Source organism: Alexandromys fortis, unplaced genomic scaffold, assembly GCF_014885135.2.
Source record: "Alexandromys fortis isolate MF-2015 unplaced genomic scaffold, M_Fortis_MF-2015_v1.1 scaffold_332, whole genome shotgun sequence".
NCBI lineage: Eukaryota > Metazoa > Chordata > Mammalia > Rodentia > Cricetidae > Alexandromys > Alexandromys fortis.
In genome coordinates this window covers 808,905-815,625 of record NW_026068232.1, presented here as the reverse complement: position 1 = coordinate 815,625, position 6,721 = coordinate 808,905, and positions in this window count along the sequence as shown.

Here is a 6,721-nt window from a genome sequence, read left to right as displayed (position 1 = left end):
GGGGCAGGCAGTGCAGGATCCAGGAGAACACAGGAGCCCCTGGAGCCCAGGCTGAGGGTGCCGGGCTCTCTTACTGGGGACCTTGAGGCTCACTGCTCTGGGTGGGTAGCCTTAGAGTAGGAGCTTAAAGTAGGAGCTTAAAACTGTTGTTGAGCACTGGTCCTAGCATACAGCAGGACAGGGTTGGGGGTGGGGTGCTGGATCATGGTAAGAAAGACAGCCCTGCAGAAGCAGTGGCCGCTTTTTAAAGGGAGAGAGACCACGCCCCAATGGGCTGGTATCTCAGCGGCTATTGGATGGAGGAGCAGAAGGACCTCCCGCAACATAACATGGTTGGTATATTCCTGCCCTTTTCAATATTGTTCAAATCGTTTCAGCTTTACACATGATATAAGTTTAATACTTACTGTACATTTGTCAAGCAGTAATTATTTTTTTTTATTTTTCAATTAAAAAATTTACACTTCTTCCCCTCCTCCCATTCCCCTCCTGCTCTCCGACACACCCTCCTCTTTCTCTCCTTAAGAGAGGGCAGGGTACCCTGCCCTGTTGGGAGTCCAAGGCCCTCTCCCCCTCCATCCAGACCTAGGAAGGTGTGCATCCAAATAGATTAGGGTCCCAAAAAGCCAATACATGCAGTAGAAACAGGTCCCAGTGCAATTATTGATAGCTTCACAGCCACATTCAGAGAGTCTGGTTTGATCACATGCTTGTTCAGTCCCAGTCCAGCTGGATTTGGTGAGCTCCCATTAGTCAGTTGCTCTGATGAGGGTCTCTCTATCTCCATCCGTCGCTGGACGAAGATTCTATGATGATATTTGAGATAATCATCAGTGTGACTATGGGACAAAGCCAGTTCAGTCACCCTCTGCTGTGCTGCCCAAGGACCTAGCTGGGGACATCCCCATGGACACCTGGGATCCCCTCTTGAGCCATGTCTCTTGCCAACCCTAAAATGGATCCCTTAATGTAGATATCTTCTTCCCTGCTCCTATATCCAACCTTCCTCCATTTCCACCCACCCACTCCCCCAAGCTCTCCCCCTTTCCTCTTCCCCTACACTTCTACTCCTACCCCCATGCTCCCAACTTTTGCCTGGTGATTTTGTTTGCTTCCAATTTCCAGGAGGATCTGTATATGTTTTTCTTTGGATTCACCTTGTTATTTGACTTCTCTAGGCTTATGAACTATAGGCTCAATGTCCTTTGTTTATGGCTAGAGTCCACTAATGAGTGAGTACATACCATATTCACCTTATTTGGGTCTGGGTTATCTCATTCAGGATAGAGTTTTCTATTTCCATCCATTTGCATGCAAAATTCAATATGTCATTGTTTTTTTTTTTTTTTACCACTGACTAGTACTCTAAAGTATATGTATTCCATACTTTCTTTATCCATTCTTCCATTGAGGAGCATCTAGGTTGTTTCCAGGTTCTGGTTATTACAAGTAATGCTTCTATAAACATAGTTAAACAAATGCTTTTGTAGTATGATTGGGCATCTCTTGGATATATTTTCAAGAGATTTTTATTTTCTTTTTGAAACAAGGTCTTACTATGTCTTTCTGGTTAGGGCCATCCTGAGCCTAGTGGAAATGTTCCCAATTCTTTTCGTTATTACTAGGATTATAGCTATACACGACTGTCCTGGCTCAGTTTCTATCACCATTGTTAATATTCCTTTTCTGACAACACAGTGTACACGTGTAAAATTAAGTCTTGTGACAGAAAAATGTCAGTTAACTGGTGGGGGACGTGAAACCATGAGGCTCAACTTGACCTTTTCTCCCTGTGCCCAGCTGTCTGTCCAGTACCACTGAAACAATATTTGGAGCACAGCACTATTGTGAAAGAAGCTGCTTTAAGGCTATTGTGTTCTTCTGAACTGTGGACATGTTGAATGTCTAGGGGTGGACTGCAGCTTTCATGTTCCACAAAGAGTAATGGTCCAAACCAGTGCTGTGGTCCCTTGTTGCCTGGGGGAAGGTCCAGGTTCTCTTTACTCATCTTCATAGCCAGTCGGAAGTGGGTTCACACGAGGGTTGTGGAAGAGGGTATGGTTACCATCTCCCCAGGGGAAGGGCTTGGTCCTGATGTAGAGCTGGGGGTACGCGACAAACTCGGGTCTCTAGTGCTCTCCATGCTGTGACTTCAGAAAGATGTTGAGCATGCTCACTCCCACCCTGGGCAGCGCCACGAAGTAGGTGAGTGCCTACCACATGTGAGCTGAACCTTCCTTGCTGTGGGCGCCACTAGACATGGGCCGCCACACCCGTGGGTCTCACGTGGTACCAGTCTATGCTTGGTCACTTTCACAATCTCTGTGCCACCTTTTCTCCAGCATATTTGTTGGCCTTACTAATTGTAGGCAGAATTTTGTGACTGTCTTGGTGTGCCAATCCCTCCAATGGATGCCTTTCCTGGTCACAATAGATGGCTAGTTGTGGATCAATATTCCCATTGCCACGAGTTTTAGGTAGAGTTGCCCTGGTTGACCTCTGGGGTTTTCCTTTCAATAGGTTTGAATCTCATTCCAGACATGCCCCATGATTCCAGGCATCTCTCCCAGAACTCACTCCCTCCAACCTCCCATAGCATGATCCCTCCTATTTCCATCTCCACCCAACCCCATCCTGACTTTCGAAGAGACAAAAAGTTATTAGGGCCACGGAACAAAGTGATTGCATTTACTTGAAATGTGGGCCCTTAAATATGGACTTCATATCACGAAGAAACAAAAATTTCTTTATATAATTCCCATGTTTGCTCCTTCAATCGAAGTTTTAGGTTGTTATTAAAAAAAATAAGAGACTGCTAAGCAGCTGTGAGTTATCTTGGCTGGAATGGGAGAGCGTGCACTGACACGCGTGGCCACTAGATGGCAAACGTGTGCTTGATGGATAGGTAAAGGAAAAGCTTCAGTCAAATGCATCAGTCCTGCCATTTGAAAACACTGCTCCCAACAATCCAGTCTGGGAATCACAGGAAATGAACCACATATAAAATGAAAATGAATTCCATGTAGGAGACTATTAACTGTTTCCCAATTACTGAAAGGTATAAGAATACCACATATCAGAAATATGATTTGATTAACAATGAAATTTTAATTCATCCAAATTTCTGCCCAAAAGAAGTTGCTTAGAAACAATGCCTTACAGGAGAATATGCACGTGTACTTCAAATGCATGGCACATTTAAGATTAGTAATTCTGATATATTTTTTCAGATAGGATCTCTCACTTGTACCATATACTGTTGTGAGACTCAATGTTAAACTCATACTCCAACCAATATGATCCTCCGACAACATTCTTCTGAATAGTAAATAAGGATTACAGTCATAATCCATCATGCCTGACTTGTAATAATCCTGGTTCAGGCATTTCATTCAGGCAATCAAAAAACAAATAGGAAACATTATAACAAGAAATATATGGTGGAAATCAAAATAAATGAGAACTAAAATTAATACCAACAAGCGAAATTCAAACCAAAGAGTGTGATATAGATGTCCCATCTAGGACTGAACACTGTAGTGTCTCACTATCTGAATCTTGACCAGTAGTGAGAGTATGTGTCAGTCACCATTTAGTGAACAAAATCACTTCTCAGTTAAGGTCTCAGAGATGAACTACTCCATGCCTGGAATCATCAGTCATTAAATGTTTTGTTTTGTTTTAAAAAAGCGTCTGTTTAGCAGAATATTAGTCAGCTCTAAAGGTAAAGATCTTAAATGGTTGCATTAGTCAGGGAGAGAAAGAAGGCCCCTTGGAGTTCAAGGACAGTCAGGTGTACTTAGCTCCAGATAAGCCAAAGTTATATAAAAAAAAATGGTCACATTCAAGCAAATCAAGAAAAAAACATAACATTTGCTTCATTTTTTCAAACAGGTTTTCACCATGTAGCCCAGGCTCTCCTGGAACTTGCTATATATCACAAGATGGCACAATATAGGTACTATTTCAAAATCCCTGGGCCATTCCCCGAGCAGCTAGCGGCAGGAAATGCTGGCGAGTCTCCAGCAGGCTCTGCAGAGCAGCAATGGGGTGGGTGCTGGCCCCAGAGTGGCTCGCGGCGGCAGGTCCCCAATCCGACACCTGAGCGGTGGCAGGTTTCCAAAGACGAGCAGGTGCATGGGTAGGGACATGTGACAGATACATAGTATGAATCAGAACTGAACCTTTATTGCTTAGAGCATTCTGTTTAGTTTTTAGGCTTAGCTCTACTCTTCTAAGCCACTGGCTGAAACAGACTCTTTACAAGCCAATAGTATTCATAGAGGGGAATCACACATCATTTTTCTCTCTAGTTGAGCAGATGGAAGAGTGGAATAGAATTTTTGTAGGATATTTAGGCAGGAGTTTTTTTTTCTGAGATTGTCCTAGCCATCCATCCCTTTTCTTGCTTTTGTTTTTAGCTAATTTCTAAAAAAATCTTATCTTTTATTTATTTATATTTTATTATAGTTATTCATATGTTCCTGAGTGAGTCTATTTGCATATTTATTCAGGTATCTATGGAGTCCAGAAGAGAGAATTGGTTCTTGCCACCCTGGATTTACAGACTATAGTGTGCTGCCATGTGGATACTAGGAACAGGGCTGAAGTTCACTGAATGTAGTTAGAGTAGTCACTGCTAAGACATTCACAACCCTCTAGCCATTTTATTTTTAATATGTTTTCTGAATTGAGATCTCTGTGTAAACATCAGATGAGACGGGAAGTATTGGTTTGTTTATTTGGTTGGTTGGCTACTGTTTTTCTGTCAACTTGAAACAAACTATAGTCACCTAGGAAGAAGGAAATTTAGCTGAGGCATTGCTTCTATCACAGTGGACTGTGGGAATGTCTATGGTACACTTACTTCATGAATTATTTATGTGGGTGTGTAAAGTTCAATGGGTGATGAGGTCAGCCCTAGGCAGTGTGTGTGGTTTGTCTGACAAAGCAAAAAGAAACCCTGGAAAGCAAGCCAATAAGCAACTTTCTTCTTCTCCTCTGACTTGTGTTCCCTGTCCCAACTTCCCTCAGTGATCACATCTGATCAAGATATGTAAGCAAAATAGACCCTGTCTTACCAAGTTGGTTTTGGGCAGTGTTTTTTCACAGAAACAAAACATACTTTTGTGGAGGCTGGTCTTTCCACATGGTTGAACTGTCTGTCAGCACAGTATGATGTTAAGATTTTTAGGAGTGGTGGTCGTGTTGGGCAAAAAAGAAGAGCAGAAAGAAAGAGAAACTAGTTTCTCTGGTTTGTTTTGAAAAACCCTTGTTTTCAAGAGTGGTGGGAGAAATCCCCCAGTCTCAATAATTCAGGCTAACAGATGCAATCAGCAAGAGATGTCTTTATTGATTACACAGGCTCCTGTGGGTGCAACAGCAGCTTACACCAACTGAGCCCCTGTGGGCAAATTCAAACAGCCATATTTATAGGGAAAAATGATTACATAAGAGGGTAGTATAGCACAAGTATTTCATTGGCTCTCAAATTGGTGGGCTTAGCTCATCCTGGGAATGGCCCCATGTCTATTCTCCAATTTCCCTGAAAAACCATAAAGACAGATAAAACACCCTGCAGCAAATTGACAATTTAGATAGCATGTCTTGGGGGGTGGAGTATTCCCTTTCCTCAGCCTAGTCAATGAGTCTGCAATCCATAGACATCCAGTTTTAGCATCAGCTGAGCCTGGGGGCCCAGCTAAATTTTCAGCAGAGTTTAACATAGTATGTGGGCACGGGGGGGGTGTCTTTCATTCCCCCCTTGGGTTTTATCATGGATAGAATTTTATATCCATTCGTCTTGCCCTAGGGTCTGGCTGGCCTCAGAGTCCATTTGCCTAAGCTCATGGTATTGCTGAGTGAGGACCATGGTCTGGATAACCATTAGCCTGTTCTTAACGAATTGGACTAGCTTGTTAAGGATACAGGGCCCAAAGGTCAAGATGAGCATCAGAATAATTATAGGACCCGTGATTGTGGAGATCAGGGTTGTAAACCAGGGAGATCGATTAAACCAGCTTTTAAACCAATTTTGTTGTGATTCAGATTCCTTTTGACATTTGGCTAATCTATCTTTGAGTTTGTCCAGGGTTTCAGTTACTATTCCTATCTGATCAGCATAAAAGCAACATTCTTCCTTAAGTGTGGTGCATAACCCCCTTCTTTAAGAAATAGCAGATCCAGTCCCCTCCTGTTTTGTAGAACCATTTCAGACAGGGAGGTAAGAGAGTTTTCTAACAGGGAGAGGAGTTTTTGAGGGCCTGCAAATCTGCACTAGATATCCTGAAGGTAGGTCAGCTTGTTTCCTTGTATCAGTGCAGCAGCCCCTGTTCCTATTCCTGCGGTAACCCCTCCTAACCCCAGTAGCATAGCCAAAGTCAAGGTAGTGGGTTTTCTCTTGGAGCGAGAGCTGCCTTCAAAAAACAGTCCAGCACAGTCTCAGGGGCATGATAGGTAATGTGGGGCAGTATCTGTGCCAATATGCAATAGTCTGCAGTTTGGTAAAAAAAAAAAACAACTGGGTTGGCACACATGGAGTTAGGCCTGAGTTACAAGCCCATCATGCCCCAGGGGGAGGAAGCAGGTAATAGTTTCCCTTGGGAGTGTCAATGTGTGGTTACAAAAAGGCTGATAGGTTCAGGGCACAGTTCCTAAGCAGTTTCTATTTGAGCCGGGGGTGGGGGGGGGTGGGGGGGGGGGGGGGGGGGGGGGTGGTGCG